We start from the raw sequence: 16,243 nt of genomic DNA, 5'->3' as shown, positions 1-16,243 counted from the left end.
GCATATACGCTTGTAATACGCAACGTGGGCACGCAGCATAAAACATCTCCACAGCATGAAGCTGCTGCTACCATGTTTCACTCTGGGGATGGTGTTTTTGTGGTGATGAGCAGTGTTGGTTTGGCACCAGAGATAGCGTTTACCTTGGTGGCCAAAAAGTTAACTTTGGTCTCATCTGACCACAGCACCTTCCTCCATACATTTCGGGAGTCTTCCACATGTCTTTTGGCAAACTCAAAACGAGCCTTAGATTTTTTGTGTGTAAATAAAGACTTTTTTTCTGCCCACTCTTCCATAAAGGCGACCTCTATGGAGTGTATGGCTTATTGTGGTTATATGGAGAGGTATTCGAGTCTCTGCTTGGGAACTCTGCAACTCCTTGATGGTTACCTTTAGTCTAAGTGCTGCCTCTCTGATTAATGCCCTCCTTGCCCGGGCTGAAAGTTTTGGTGGGCCGCCCTCCCTTGGCAGGTTTGTTGTGGTACCATGTTCTTTACATTTGATGATAATGGATTTGATGGTGCTCCAGGGGATCATCAGAGACTGGGATATTTTTTATAACCAACCTTGACTTTGATTTCTCATCATCTTTGTCCATGGCTTGTTTGGAGATCTCCTTGGTCTTCATGGCGTTTGCTTAGCGGTGCCTCTTGTTTAATGGCATTGCAGCCTCTGTGGCCTTCCAGAAAAGGTAAAGTATATACTGAGAGACCATATGACACTTAGATTGCACACAGGTGGACTTCCTTTCACTAAGCATGTGACTTATGAAGGTAATTACGTGTACCAGAAATTTTTAGGTGCTTCATAGCAAAAGGGGTGAATACTTATGTACATACCAATTTTTAATTATTTGGTCACATAAATATAATTTAAGCCTACACTTTTCTTACTTCATTTCACCAACTTAGACTATTTAGTGCTGATGCATCACACCCAAATCGAATTACAAAAATATTTAAACACAGATTGTAATGTAACAAAATAGGTAAAAGCCAAGGGGGGTGAAAACTTTTGCAAGCCACTGAATCTATTGGAGGTTTCTGACCAAAATTTAGTAGGCATTTAAACATGGCTAAAATATAAACCAAGCCAGAGTCTCCACCAAAAGAAAGAGACATCCATCCACAGAGAGAGGATCCAAGATTCTTACCCTTCATCAGTACAGAAGAAGATATTGGTTGGCGTGGGTGACTGGGTCTAAAGGGAACTGTTTGTGGAAACTGCCAACTGGCGAGAGAAGACCTATAGGTAAGGCAATAGTGTCTTGGAGAAAGGTATGTACACTTCTTCTCAATTTTATGCATTAACAAGATCCAATCCATTTTCTTTGACCACTTTTTTGTGGACTCTATACAGAATTTAGGTATCCCCTTCTCAGTTACTGGGTCAATGGTGCAAATGACCCAAGTCTTTTGCCCAGTAAACCCAAAGCCCTGGAGGCACAAATACCAAATTCAATTGCATCCTCTCCTTCCACCAGTACACCATCGTGGCCTAGACATCTTCAGGGTCAAGGGACTGCTGCACAACAATTAGTCCCACTGGTCTTTGTCTACTTTCATCCAGCCCGTTTTTTGACTTTTATTTTTTAATCCCCTAAAGAGTATGTCAAGAGTTCCTTAAATTTTGGCAAAAGTTCTGACAACATTGCAAAGTCATTTAACTTCGTTCATGTACTATATAGCTTGAACCTAGCTGGTATCTCCAGACTTCACGCATCAGTGCAGCACCTATAATGAAAATGACTACTGGAACAGATGAAAGCAGGGTTGACTGGCTAAGTGGAACAGAGCTATTAAATAATAGAAAACGTAAAAGCACAGCACCTTACCAGCTCCTCAGTTCTGATTAAGTATCTGAGCTCACGTCTTGGAAAGTTCCAAAACTTATATTTTTTTAAGCTATTAGGAGTGTGATGCATTAAAGTAGAGGTCCCTTAATCTGCCGAGGACTCATAATGTGACACTAGAAGGAAGAGAATGCATTAAAAATAAAATATTACATTCCATATTCCCAATCCCATGTAATGAGATTCAGCAGTTATGTAGATGAGTATAAAAGGTTTAGCTCTGGATTGCTGACAACAGAAAGGATTTGGGTTGTAGGCTGCGTGAACAGCTTCAGTTATGGGATTAGAGCTTTGTTCTATATGAATGGTATTGGCTGTAACAATAGAGATGGAACGGGAAAAGTTGTGAGGTTTATAAGATCCTGAAGGGTGCCGATAAAGGATGTTGGAAATATTCATTAAATATTTTCTGATTCTGCTACTATATTTTGCCCATGTGTCATGCATTAAAACCTTTAAAGAGTAACTAAACTTTCATTCTCCTTAATAGTTTTGACCAGCATGGACAATTTTGAAATTCTGAAAATCACTTTATTAGGGGATTTGTTTTCATGTAAGCGGCGTGCAAACCCTACTTTTCCCCAGTCTGTTTACCTGCCCTCAGCTGCACTTATTTTAGAATGTACTTATTTGGAGTACAGATGATGGCAGTGAAAGAGTCAGCACTTTTCGTCTCCTCTGAGTGTTCTGCTTTCTCCTGCAGAAGGCTTGGCAGACCATCATTGCCCAATGTATAGGGTACTCCAATGCAAGCTTCAAGGATACATAGAGAGTGTTTGTGGAAGCAAATCCAATGCTTCCATTACAACATACAGGGGGCAGTGAAGGTCTGATTATTGACACACATTAAAGACATTATTTAACTTACTGGAGTGTAAGGCGATAGTTCTTTGGGTTGGACCAGCCAAGCAACAGGAGCACTAGCTGAGTTCAATAACTCTAGTGATAAGCTTCTGCAGGAGATTGCTCTGATGAGCAGAAAACTAAGAGGAAGAGACAGGAGATGACTCTTTCACTGTCATCATCTGTACTCCAAATGATACGCTCTGATGTCAGTGCAGCTAAAGAACAATATACTGCGCAAAAGCACACTGTTACGCACCTGTCCCTGATCCGTGCTTTGCTTGCCTTACCCCAGCCCGCTAAACTCTGTTGTGTTCCACGTCTGAGTTTGCAGATGGCTCAGCGTGATCCCATGTGATTTTCTTCTTGGTCCTATATAAAGGCAATACCGAAAGAAGAAGAACTGGAGTATAAGTTGGTATGCATGTGATGCGCCCCCTGGGCCGTGGGGTACTCGGTAGCCAGGCCGGTTCTGTATTGAGGTAGTCACGGTGGCAGTGACCCGGTCCGTGGCCCAGGGTGGTCAAATAAAGAACAGTCAATTGGGGAAATAAAGATTTGGGGATAATGTTCGTGACGCCACCCGTGTTATGCGGCTATATGGGGCCGCCGCTGCGTTGAGGATCCACTGGGGCTGATGGTGACGCAGCAAAGATAGTTCAGCTCTCCACAGGCAGAGCTAAGCTCCAGAGCAGTATATGGTGATTTGAAAAGGTAGATGCTGTCGGCAGGGACAGTGTAGTGCAGGGCTGAGGGCGCAGATAATGACCCGACCAGACAAGAATGGCGGTTTCCTCTACCTTTACTTGAGGTTTGACGGTGCAGACCGGGGCACTGGTAATAGCTGGTGATGGAGATCCGGGCGGCCTACAAGCAATTTTTGGATCCACCTCGCCAGGTGGAGTTGAAGGCCTTCCCTCTACGCTATCCTTTTTGGCCCTGCTGCTTAAAGCTATTCTGCAGCCCTCGTTCCTGAACAATCATCAAATCCTAACCCGTATGGCAGGCAACTCGAGCCCTTTTCAAGTGTCACTCCTTCGTGGCGGCGCCGGGCCCTAGTATGCTTCTGAGCCGCCGGGCGTTTGGTGGGGCCAGGAGACCTGCAGTCTCCTGCCCTCCGGATTTAGTTGTCCTGTTTCTTGCGCTTTTCTCTGGGGAGAGCTTGGTCACAGCTCCCTTCCCCAGGTTCTCCCTCGTCTCTGTCCTGTCTCCAACTGACTTTTTCTAAAACCCCACCTCCAGGCTCCAGCTTGAAGGGGAAGCTCCCCTGAAACTGGGTTAGGGCTCCCCCTTCTGGTCTGAGGCCAGGAAATATGTTGGATGCTGGTGTCACCTGATAAGGGTACCCCTCCTTGCTTCTAGGGCATGGCATCACCCCCTGTGAGGGAGGCAATGCCAATGTGCCATCCGGACTCCTGGGGTGCCACACATTCAACGTGTAGGAGCATGATCACACTGGCTTTTAAACTGACAAAACCTAATGTAGAAGCAAAATGAACATATACCCTTCAGTTTTGCTTTAGGTTCTCGCACTCAGTGCACACTAGAGTGCAACCTCCCTTTCTGTGAGCGGGGCATCATGTTTATATACTGTAGCTTCCCATGGCTAGGTAGTTGGGCCCCAGTCTTTATTCACATCCCGGGGACTGCTCTGAGGGCTGGGGCGGTGATTAAGCCGGCGTCCCTACATGGAGGGAGAATGGAACACCATGTAGGGGCGCTGGCAGCAGTGCTACAGTACCCCTCTTTTCGCCCCCTCTTCTTCAAGCCCTCAAAGATTCCCTGCATTGAAGTTGGAGGCCGACACCTCATCATCATGGACTCTCATGACTTCTTCTTGGGACCACGATCTCTTCTGTCCACTAGAAGAAAAGAGACACCATCTTCTCGACTAGAATATTTCTCTCCATCAAGCCATCCAGCATAGGATGAAGCAGGTGACGCGCCCCTGAGCCTGTGCTGAGTAGCGTTGCGCACGCGGGAGCTTACCCGGAGCCGGATCTGATAGGGGTAGTAGTCTCGTGGCGGTGACCCGGTCCGTGCCCAGGGAGTCAAGCTGAGTGGCAGTATATTAGCAGTAGATGTAGGACGACTACGCCACCCGTTGAATGCAGCTATGGAGCTGCTGCTGCAGGGCAGACCGCTGAGGCCGGTGGAAGGATGGTGCAGCGTGGATGGTATAACCCCCAACGGGAGGGGTATGGCCTCAGGGCAGCCGACGTGGATGATGGGGGTAGTAGGAACCACTCAGAGACGATGCGGTGTAGTTCAGGGTCTTTACTGGTGACAAAGATAGACCCTCCCGGAGTACTGGCTAGTGGTCGGGGCCTGGTCAGTCCTTGAGCAGATGGGATCCCCCTTGGCCAGGCGGAGTTGTAGGCCTCCCCAACTAATTGTACTCTTCTGGCTCCCTTGCTAGAGGCGGGCAAAGGTAGCCCACGTCCCTGAGTGTACCGTGTGGTGCTCACCCGTATGGCCGGTGACTTGGGGCCTTCTAGTGGCTTCCGCTCCACGACGGCGGTGCTGGTCCCACGCGTGTGACCGTGCCTTCGGGTTTCTTGGCCAGAGGACCTGAAATCCCCTGCCGGGCGGTTTCTGCTGCTGGGTCTGGGTTAATCCCCACAGCCTCGGACTCCGGGTCCGGTAGTAACTCTTCAATCAGGGCGAGCTCTTCAGCTGCCAGCCCCTGATTCCTTTTAGCACTGCTCCCACAGAGCTCCTGATCTTTCTTTCCTATGCTGCTCCTCTTCTTCTCTCTACTCTTCTCACTAACCCTGCCTCAGCCCCAGCTTTATATAGGGGAAGTTCTTCCCCTCCCAGGACTGGGCAGGAGGCGTGGCATGCATCGGATTCCTGACCAAGAGACCTCCCACCTGCTCTCAGACATAACATTGCTATTACTGTGGAGACCAGACCCCTGGGGTGCCACATTCCCCCCTAGTGAAATTTAGTACTCCGGGACTAAACATACTTTTGTAAACATAACAAGGTGCAAACAATAACATTCCAATAGAGACAACACATAAGGTGGTCACGGCGTGTCCGCAACCGGGTGTAACTTTTGGGGAAAACAAGGGTGTCCATTTCACCAACACAGGGAGACGTAACCAGATAGGGGTCTGTCCTGCCCCGAGTCCTTAACAGTCTTTCAGTCCATCCTGGGTTACGCTCCAACTATATACACAAAGGATTCCCGGTAAATCCACCAAAGACTCCTATAAATAACTAGAAACACATAATTATACACAAGCAACAATACACAGGTAAACATTAATAGAATAGCTTGAACATTTAGATCCTCCACCGTATGGGCAACTGGCCTCTAGTGACCCTAGTGGACCTACGGAGCTGGTTGCTTGGTCCTGAGCTACAGGGTATAGGAGCTGTCAAGGGTAAACTGGGCAGCCGTCTACGGACTCTTTGGCTCACTAGGGGTATGGCAGGCTCACTATAAGCAGAGGGTTGATTCTCCTGGTCTGCTTGTGTGGGGTCTTCTGCCTCCTGGACCGGCTGTTCTTCCAGTTCTACCTGTGTCTCCGTAGGCACTTGGGATGCTGGTTGGAGGAACGTGAGGACGGGTACCACAACAGCACCATTGACTTGAGTCCAAGACCGAGGGAAGTCTCCGAGCACAGTACTAACCATATCTTCCCTTTCCTCTACGGGTCGAGGGTCCTCTTGTTCCTCTTCAGGGTTCCGTAGCTGTTCGGGACACTTCTTTAGGTGATCCCGGGATACAATGGCTGTGGTTTCCCCTCCGTCTTTACTGATTGTACAGATCTTTGGGTTGTCGTGGCTTGAGGGCAGTACGGTGTACGGGTCCTTCTCCCATTGGTCGTCCAACTTGTGGAGCCGTCTTTTCCTCTTCAAGACCTGCTCTCCGGGCACCAGGGGAACAGCGGTAGCATACTGGTTGTAAGTTTTCTCTTGTCTTTCCCTAGCTTGACAGAGACTACGCTCCACGCTCTCCTGTACTTTTCGGTATTGCTGCTGCCTCTCTGTGTCCCAGTTGGCTTCTGGTGAAGTGTCCGCGGGTGTCAGGACTCCCATCTCCAGATCAACAGGAAGCTTACCAGGTCTTGCCCTCATTAGGTAAGCCGGGGTACAGTTGGTGGAACCTACAGGGATGTGGTTGTATAGGTCCACCAGGTCGGGCAGCTTCTCAGGCCACAGACTGCATTCCTCCAGGGGCAATGTTTTCAGGAGATCTATCACCACCTGGTTCATTTTCTCACAAAGTCCATTAGTTTGCGGGTGATAGGGTGTTGTTCTTATCTTCCGGCATCCATACAGGGTGCAGAACTCCTGGAAGACCTCCGCTTCAAAGGCAGGCCCCTGGTCCGTCAGCACCTGCTCCGGGTATCCATGCGGACGGCAGAAGTGCTGCTGGAAGGCTCTAGCTGCTGTGTGAGCCGTTAAGTCCTTGACGGGGACGACAACCAAGAACCGGGAGTAGTGATCCACGATGGTTAACGCGTAGACGTAGCCACTTCTGCTTGGGGTCAGTTTTACATGATCCAAGGCTACCAGTTCCAACGGCTGTCTGGTGATGATGGACCGCAGGGGAGTCTTCTGGCTGGCACGGTCCCTCCTTCTTAAGTTGCATGGGCCACAGTCTCTGCACCACCTCTCGATGGTTCCTCTCATGCCTACCAAATGGAACCGCCCGCGCAGCAGGAACTCCAGCTTCTTCCATCCGAAGTGCCCAGCTCCGTCGTGGTATGCCTCCATCACCATAGCTGCGTCTCTTCTTGGCACCACTACTTGCCAGATTAGTTCATGCGTCCGGGAGTTAACCATTCTGCGGCACAACTTCCCCTCGTAAAGGAACAGTCGACTCTTCTCAGCCCACAGTTGCTTGGCTTCCTCCGGAGCGTCTGGGTCAAGGCGTGCATCTGGCCGAGTCAGCATCTCCTTTACCAGACGGACGGCAGGGTCACTGTCTTGCGTCTCCACCCAGTTGTAATGAGGTAAGGGGTTGAACGTAGCGGTTTGCTTACTTCTTACACGGTGGGAATACTGGATAGTCCCATGACGGTGGTAGGTTTGGCATCCTGGACAGGGCGTCTGCGTTGGTATTGGAGCGTCCTGCCCGGTATTTGATTGTAAACTCACAGTTGGACAAGCGGGCCATCCATCTCTGCTCTAGGGCACCGAGTCTTGCAGTGTCCAGGTGTGTCAACGGGTTGTTATCCGTGTACACGGTGAACCGGGAAGAAGCGAGGTAGTGCTTAAAGCGTTCGGTGACTGCCCACAGCACTGCCAGGAACTCTAGCTTAAATGAGCTGTAATTCTCAGGGTTTCTTTCGGTGGGTCGCAGTTTTCGGCTGGCGTAAGCAATTACCCGTTCTTTCCCCTGCTGGATCTGGGATAGTACGGCTCCTAACCCGATGTTACTGGCGTCGGTGTAGAGGATAAAGGGCTGGCTGTAATCCGGGTACGCCAGGATTTCATCCCCCGTGAGGGCCATCTTCAGCTGGCGGAAGGACTCTTCTTCCAACTTCTCCCATCTGAAGGGCGGCTTCTGGTTCTTGGCCTTCCTGGACTGGCCTATCAGGAGGTCCTGCATAGGAGCTGCCTTTTTGGTGAAACCGGGAATGAACCTTCGGTAGTAGCCTACCAACCCGAGGAACTGCCTCACTTCCTTTACGCTGGAGGGGCTTGGCCATTCCTTAATTGCGGTGATCTTATCAGGGTCGGGAGCCACTCCGTCAGCACTCACCACGTGTCCCAGGTACTGCACCTTTGGTTTCAGGAGGTGACACTTGGAGGGTTTCACCTTTAGGCCGTAGTTTGCCAGGGCTTCGAACACTTCTGCCAGGTGTTTCAGGTGGTCCTCGTAGGTCTTGGAGTAGACGATGACATCGTCCAGGTATAACAGGACCATCTCAAAGTTCCGGTGTCCCAGACAGCACTCCATCAGTCGCTGGAAGGTTCCTGGTGCGTTGCAGAGTCCAAACGGCATGCAGGTAAACTCGCTAAGTCTCATCGGGGTGGTGAATGCGGTCTTCTCCCGGTCCGCCTCTGCTATAGGAACCTGCCAGTACCCGCTAGTGAGATCCAAGGTGGAGAAGAAGTTAGCAGATTTTAAAGCAGCCAAAGACTCCTCTATTCTTGGTAAGGGGTACGCATCTTTGTGTGTGATACGGTTAATTTTCCGGTAATCTACACACATTCTCATGGTGTTGTCTTTCTTTTTGACCAAGACTAGTGGAGCTGCCCAGGGGCTACAGCTATCCCTGATTACCCCAGCCTCCTTCATGTCTCTAAGCATCCCCTTGGCGTGTTGGTAGTGTGCAGGGGGTACGGGTCGATACCTCTCTTTTATGGGAGGATGGTCTCCCGTGGGGATGTGGTGTTCTACCCCCTTGACTCGCCCGAAGTCTAACGGGTGTTTACTAAACACTCTCTCGTACTCTTGAACCACCCGGTAGACTCCCTGTTTCTGGTGGGAGGGAGTGGAGTCAGTACCCAAATGTAGTTGCTGACACCAATCCTCCATTATTTTCTCAGAGCCGTTACCTTCCTCCGGATGAGATGGAGGCAAGGGTTCCACAGACTGTATAGAATTTTGGTTGATAGTATATAATTTGGCTAGCGTAGCATACCGGGGCAGGTATACTTCCCTTTTCCCAATATTTATTATGCGAACGGGTACCCTCCCATGGCGTACATCAACTACCCCCCGGGCTGTCAAAATGGTGGGCCTACTGTCTGAGTAGACTGGCTCTACCATGGCCTGGTAATCTCTACCTCTCAGACCAATAGCTGCCCGGCACCAAATCATCATTTCACTTTTCGGGGGTATGGCAATAGGGAAAGGGTCACACATTCTTACGCTACCAATCTCACCGCCGGAGAGTTCCACTTGTTGCCGTCGCATCAGTGCCCGGATCTCTTTCTGGAGCACTCGCAGCTGGCCGGAACTGGCGTTCTTGGCAACCTGCTGTAAAATGAAAATCACCTCTGCAAGACAATTTTCAATCACATTAGTTCCTAGAGTTATCTTTGGGTGACTCTCGCGCTTGTCAATGTCCACAATGATCAGTCCCTGTGCTGCCAGTTCGACTCTACCGATTTTAATGGTCATCTCTTTAAATCCGATCTGTGGCACGGGTTGACCATTGCTGGCAATGATACTCAAGTCGTCGTCAGGGTAGCGGGTTATATCCGAGTCATTCCAGTACTGCTTGAAGAGCACGTACGGGATGGTGGTGACCTGTGACCCGGTGTCCAGTAGGGCACTCATAGGAATGCCATCCAGTACCACAGGCAAGACTGGACGTCCTCCCACATATTTGTCGCGCCAGTTCGATGGGCCTGGTGATCTTTTTCCTGGGGGTTGGCCCTCTACCCCAGGTTGTGCCAGTTTAAAGGACAGTACCTTGCCATATGTCCGGGTTGATTGCAGCGGCGGCAGATGGGTTGTCCGTCCTCGTTGTATCGGTCGCTGGGTCTTCCTCTGGCCGGTGGGGTCCTCCTTGGTCGACGCCACGGGATGTCCTCCGGTCCGGATGCCAGCTGGATCTTCCCTGGAGTGGAAACCTGTAAAGACTGCACAGTTGGGGTTAGCGCAGCAACGCTTTTAGCTAGCTCTTGGACCTGATGGTGCAGGTCTGGAGCCGGGTCATTGTTCAAAGCCTGCGCATCAGCCCCCACAGGCCCTGCCAACAAGGGCGCCGCCTCCTGGTGGTAAGTGATAGCTGGGCGCCTGTGGGTCACAACGCCACCCGGTGCCGGTTCTCGGAGCACCCGGATGGCTCTGTCCTTGAACTGTGCAAAGTCCAGATGAGGATCCTGTAAGGCCATTGCCCGCAACTGGGTTCGGTGGGCATTGCAATATAGTCCCTCTATAAATTGTTCGGTCAACAGCCTGTCCTCGTTTCCCACGCCGTCAGGGTCGGTCTGCTTAATGGCTCTCAGGGCCTCTTGTAGGTTTAGTGCATAGTCCCTTATACTCTCATGTGCTCGCTGCTTGCAGCCATAGAATCTAAGCTTAATCTCGGCTGAGGTGCGGGTATCAAAGGTGTCCTTCAGCCGGGTTAGTATCCCCGCGACAGTCCTCCTCCCAGGTGGCCAGGACTTTACCTCCCTTTGGGCTGCCCCGGTTAGTTGGGCCACCAGGATGCTCACTTTTTGCTCTTCTGTGAGGGGGTACACCTGGAAGAGGCTATCCAGCTTTTCTCTAAAGTCATTCAGGGTATGTGACTCCCCTGAGTATTGGGGTAGCCAGGCTGCTCCTGGGATATAGGGCATGGTAAAAGGCATGACTGCAGCAGCGCTGGCGCTGGCGGGGGTTGAGGCAGTGAAGCTCTCCTCCGTATCCGACATCTTCCTCCCCCCTAGTGGACCGTGGCCTACCTTGCGATGATCCTCTTCCGTAGGCCGCGGCTCCGCAGTGGATCGTCAGGGTTGAGGACCTTCCGTCGCGCTCCTGTGACGTCAGCGTCTGCTGGGCTCCTTCCAGGACCTTACGCGACGTCTGGACGTGAGGCGGGGCTTCAGTTCTCGCGCGCTTTTGGAGTCCACGCCCCTCTTCTTCCCGCGCGGCGTCTTGAAGATGGCGTCCAACGGCGGGAAAACTCCACGGAAGGCGGGAAGAAGGCTGAAAATGGCGCCGGATGGCGGGAATCTTCACCGATGGCGGGAAGAAGGCTGAAGATGGCGCCGGATGGCGGGAATCTTCGCCACAGGTAAGTTTAAAAGTCTCTTTTTTCAGGCACGCAGTACCCGGTGGTTGCGGGCACGGAATCCTGCCGACTACGCCAAAAGCTGACGCGCCCCTGAGCCTGTGCTGAGTAGCGTTGCGCACGCGGGAGCTTACCCGGAGCCAGATCTGATAGGGGTAGTAGTCTCGTGGCGGTGACCCGGTCCATGCCCAGGGAGTCAAGCTGAGTGGCAGTATATTAGCAGTAGATGTAGGACGACTACGCCACCCGTTGAATGCAGCTATGGAGCTGCCGCTGCAGGGCAGACCGCTGAGGCCGGTGGAAGGATGGTGCAGCGTGGATGGTATAACCCCCAACGGGAGGGGTATGGCCTCAGGGCAGCCGACATGGATGATGGGGGTAGTAGGAACCACTCAGAGACGATGCAGTGTAGTTCAGGGTCTTTACTGGTGACAAAGATAGACCCTCCCGGAGTACTGGCTAGTGGTCGGGGCCTGGTCAGTCCTTGAGCAGATGGGATCCCCCTTGGCCAGGCGGAGTTGTAGGCCTCCCCAACTAATTGTACTCTTCTGGCTCCCTTGCTAGAGGCGGGTAAAGGTAGCCCACGTCCCTGAGTGTACCGTGTGGTGCTCACCCGTATGGCCGGTGACTCGGGGCCTTCTAGTGGCTTCCGCTCCACGACGGCGGTGCTGGTCCCACGCGTGTGACCGTGCCTTCGGGTTTCTTGGCCAGAGGACCTGAAATCCCCTGCCGGGCGGTTTCTGCTGCTGGGTCTGGGTTAATCCCCACAGCCTCGGACTCCGGGTCCGGTAGTAACTCTTCAATCAGGGCGAGCTCTTCAGCTGCCAGCCCCTGATTCCTTTTAGCACTGCTCCCACAGAGCTCCTGATCTTTCTTTCCTATGCTGCTCCTCTTCTTCTCTCTACTCTTCTCACTAACCCTGCCTCAGCCCCAGCTTTATATAGGGGAAGTTCTTCCCCTCCCAGGACTGGGCAGGAGGTGTGGCATGCATCGGATTCCTGACCAAGAGACCTCCCACCTGCTCTCAGACATAACATTGCTATTACTGTGGAGACCAGACCCCTGGGGTGCCACACAGGCGTATTACCAGGTACTGGAAATTGGAAAGTCTCTCTCTGTACGTCCAGATCTGCTACCACCCCAGAGGATTCAAGGACCGACTGGAATTCCTCCACCTGGTTGGTGGATTGCAGATACTTGGAAGATGCCACCGCCTTGATGTTCTCTTCACCAGACCTACTAGAGACTGAAGATACCTACTCTGGGTCCGTCTTCAGCCTGGTCTCCAAGATGACATGTCCACTATGACCAGAGCACTTCGGGAACAGAACTGGCAGCACCAGGACAGGGGACAATGTTCAGGACTGGTCGCACTGGGACCAGGGGACTTCAGATAAGGTACTGGCTGCTTTGGATCAGGCACTAGTTGCTCAGGGACCAGGGGACAAAAGTTCAGGCACTGGCTGCTCTGGGACCAGTGGATAAGGGTTCAGGCAATGTACCAGGAAACTTTTGATACAGGACTGGCCACACTGGGACCAGGGGACTATGTATACTGGACTGGTCACACAGAAACTAGGCGACTACAGACACAGGACTGGCCACACTGAGACAAGGGGACCTCACAACTCACTAGCAGTACACCTTACTGACTAATGATTCTACAGGTTGCTTGGCGACTACCAAGCCATCTTGCAGGTGTACTACTTATGCTAAATGCCTCTCAGCAACAAGCTGAGGGCATTAAGCAAAATGCGCACGCTGTCCCTTTAAGAACGTGGGAACGCATGCATGCGCGTTTTAGATGCACCAACGGGACTGCGAATCAGTAATCAGGAAGCAGGAACAGGAGCACACCGGGGACTGCACAGAGGGCCGGCGCGGTCAGTAAGCCGGCGTCCCTGCATGGAGGGAGAAGGGGACACTATGCAGGGGTGCTGGCAGCAGCGCTGCAACCTGCTTGAAATATACTTCTTGAAGCTTCTTTAACTTTCCTCCATTTTTAATTCATTCATTATTGCACCTCCATAACAAAACATCCTGACATAAATGTTCCCTCTGGCTTTCAGTGCAGAATGTTTTTCTTTCAACTGCTGTAAATCTTGCACCAGAAATACTGATCATTATATATTACATGTTAATGTTCTCTGCATGCATATATACACAGACTAATTGGCAGGAAAATAGCATAATATGCAACTTGTGTGAGCAATCTTGCTGTCTTTATGCATGTATGGACAGGCTGCTGCATCTGAGAAAACAATCTCAGGAACAATAAAGGCCCCTTCACTTAGAGGAATGGTGAAGATCTAGGGAATTGGAGCCACTGATCATTTTGTTGTCTTATTGGTGTTTAATTTATATTAATTTTCATGCTGGGGGAAATGTTGTTTTGCTTTTGTGTAAAATACTTGTAAAAAGAGCTTTCAGACATTTGTGGATTCATCATTTGCAGATTTTTTAAGTCACTTTTATGTGCCAGCTGGCGCATGCAGTTCAAGAATTTTACTGAAAATAAAATGCTCTTAATTTTTGTCTTTACCTTTTTTGTGATTTTTTAGTGCTCTAAGCATTGTGTGTGTTTTCTGGAATTTTTTCTCATAGGCTTCTCTATAGGACATGAAAAATCCCAGAAACAAAGGGAAATTTTCTAGAGGTTGTCCCAACTCGAGAATGGGGCACTGAACACCCACACTCCATTTACCGTCTATGTTCTCAGCTATTTCCCATACGGCAGTCCCATAAACAATGAAAGGTGCCTGAACTGTTTTGTTTGGACATTTCAAAGCCCTTGGATTGTCACTGTTGCTCAGTGGTTAGCACTGCAGCATTGCAGCGCTGGGGTCCTGGGTTCTAAATAGTGTTGAGCCACCCCCGTAGTGTTCGGGTTCGGTTCGGTTCGTCGAACACCGGGATGTTCGAGGAACTGTTCGTCGAACTGTTTGTCGAACACCTTAGAACACCGTCGAACACCTTTAAAACCAATGGCAGGCAAACAAAAACACATAGGAACACATAGAAAACACCTTCAAAGGTGTCCAAAAGCTGACAAACTGCTCAGAAGACGCTTTCTTTAAAAAAGCCGGCCGGCAATTCAGCAGCGGCATACACCGGTACCCGACAATTTAGACATGAAGGAATAGAGCATCACACATAGATTAGATAGATAGAAACATGTCAGTCACATATATATGAAGTACAGTGACAGTGTTGCTTACTGTACTTGTCATTTAGTGTAAAGGATTTATTAAAAAATATAATAGTGTTTTCGTGCACCGTCTCTTTAAAAAAGCCGGCCGGCAATTCAGCAGCGGTACCCGACAATTTATAACAGACAGAATAGAGCTTCACACATAGATTAGATAGATAGAAACATGTCAGTCACATATATATGAAGTACTGTGACAGTGTTGCTTACTGTACTTGTCATTTACTGCAAAGAATTTATTTAAAAAAATAATAGTGTTTTCATGCACCGTCTCTTTAAAAAAGCCGGCCGGCAATTCAGCATCTGTACCCGACAATTTAGAATAGAAGGAATAGAGCTTCACACATAGATTAGATAGATAGAAACATGTCAGCCACATATATACGAAGTACAGTGACAGTGTTGCTTACTGTACTTGTCATTTAGTGTAAAGGATTTATTAAAAAATATAATAGTGTTTTCGTGCACCGTCTCTTTAAAAAAGCCGGCCGGCAATTCAGCAGCGGTACCCGACAATTTATAACAGACAGAATAGAGCTTCACACATAGATTAGATAGATAGAAATATGTCAGTCACATATATATGAAGTACTGTGACAGTGTTGCTTACTGTACTTGTCATTTACTGCAAAGGATTTATTAAAAAAAATAATAGTGTTTTCATGCACCGTCTCTTTAAAAAAGCCGGCCGGCAATTCAGCATCTGTACCCGACAATTTATAACAGACAGAATAGAGCTTCACACATAGATTAGATAGATAGAAACATGTCAGTCACATGTATAATAAGTACAGTGACAGTGTTGGTTACTGTACTTGTCATTTAGTATTAAAATAAAGGATTTATTATTAAAAAAAATTGGCGTGGGGTTCCCCGTAATTTTAGTCTCTAGCGGAGGTTAAGCAGACAGCTGGGGCAGATGTTTGAAGCCTGGGAAGGGGATAATACCCACGGAGCTTCCCAGGCTACTAATATCAGCCCCCAGCTGAATACCTAGCCTTTACTAGCTATTAAAATGGAGGACCCCCCCAAAAAAATGACGTGGGGTCTCCCCTAATTTAATAGCTAGCAAAGGCTAGGCAGACAGCTGGGGGCTGATATTAATAGCCCAGGAAGGGAGCCATGAATATTGGCCCCCTCCCAGGCTAGAAACACCAGCCCTCAGCCGCCCCAGAAATGGCGCATCCATAGGATGCGCCAATTCTGGCACTTAGCCTCGCTCTTCCACGCTGCCCTGGTGCGGTGGCAGGGGGTAATAGGGTTGGGGTTGATGTCAGCTTATAATGCCAGCTGACATCAAGCCCAGGTTAGTAATGGAGAGGCGTCTATAAGACACCCCCATTACTAACCCCATAGTCAAAGTTAAAAAAAAAACACAAACACCCAGAATAAAGTCCTTTAATTGAAATAAAGACACAATTCTTTATTGTTCTAAATTAAACCATACTTACCATCACGCCCATTCCAGCTGAAGCCAACGATCTCCTGCAATAAAAGAAAAATAATAAAGCAACCTCATCCTTACCTTTCCATGGTTCCCAGGACAGCTCCAGCTCTGCTACATCGAGATGACAGGCTGGACCGCAGCAGAACGCTGCCATCCAGCTTGCCATGCCGCACACACTGAGAAGCGCAGGCATGCTTGCGCTC

Source organism: Phyllobates terribilis, unplaced genomic scaffold (genome assembly GCF_046119375.1).
Source record: "Phyllobates terribilis strain yellow unplaced genomic scaffold, ASM4611937v1 Scaffold_3__8_contigs__length_932513732, whole genome shotgun sequence".
In the NCBI taxonomy this organism is placed as follows: Eukaryota; Metazoa; Chordata; class Amphibia; order Anura; family Dendrobatidae; genus Phyllobates; species Phyllobates terribilis.
Note: the sequence above shows the minus strand (reverse complement) of the source record.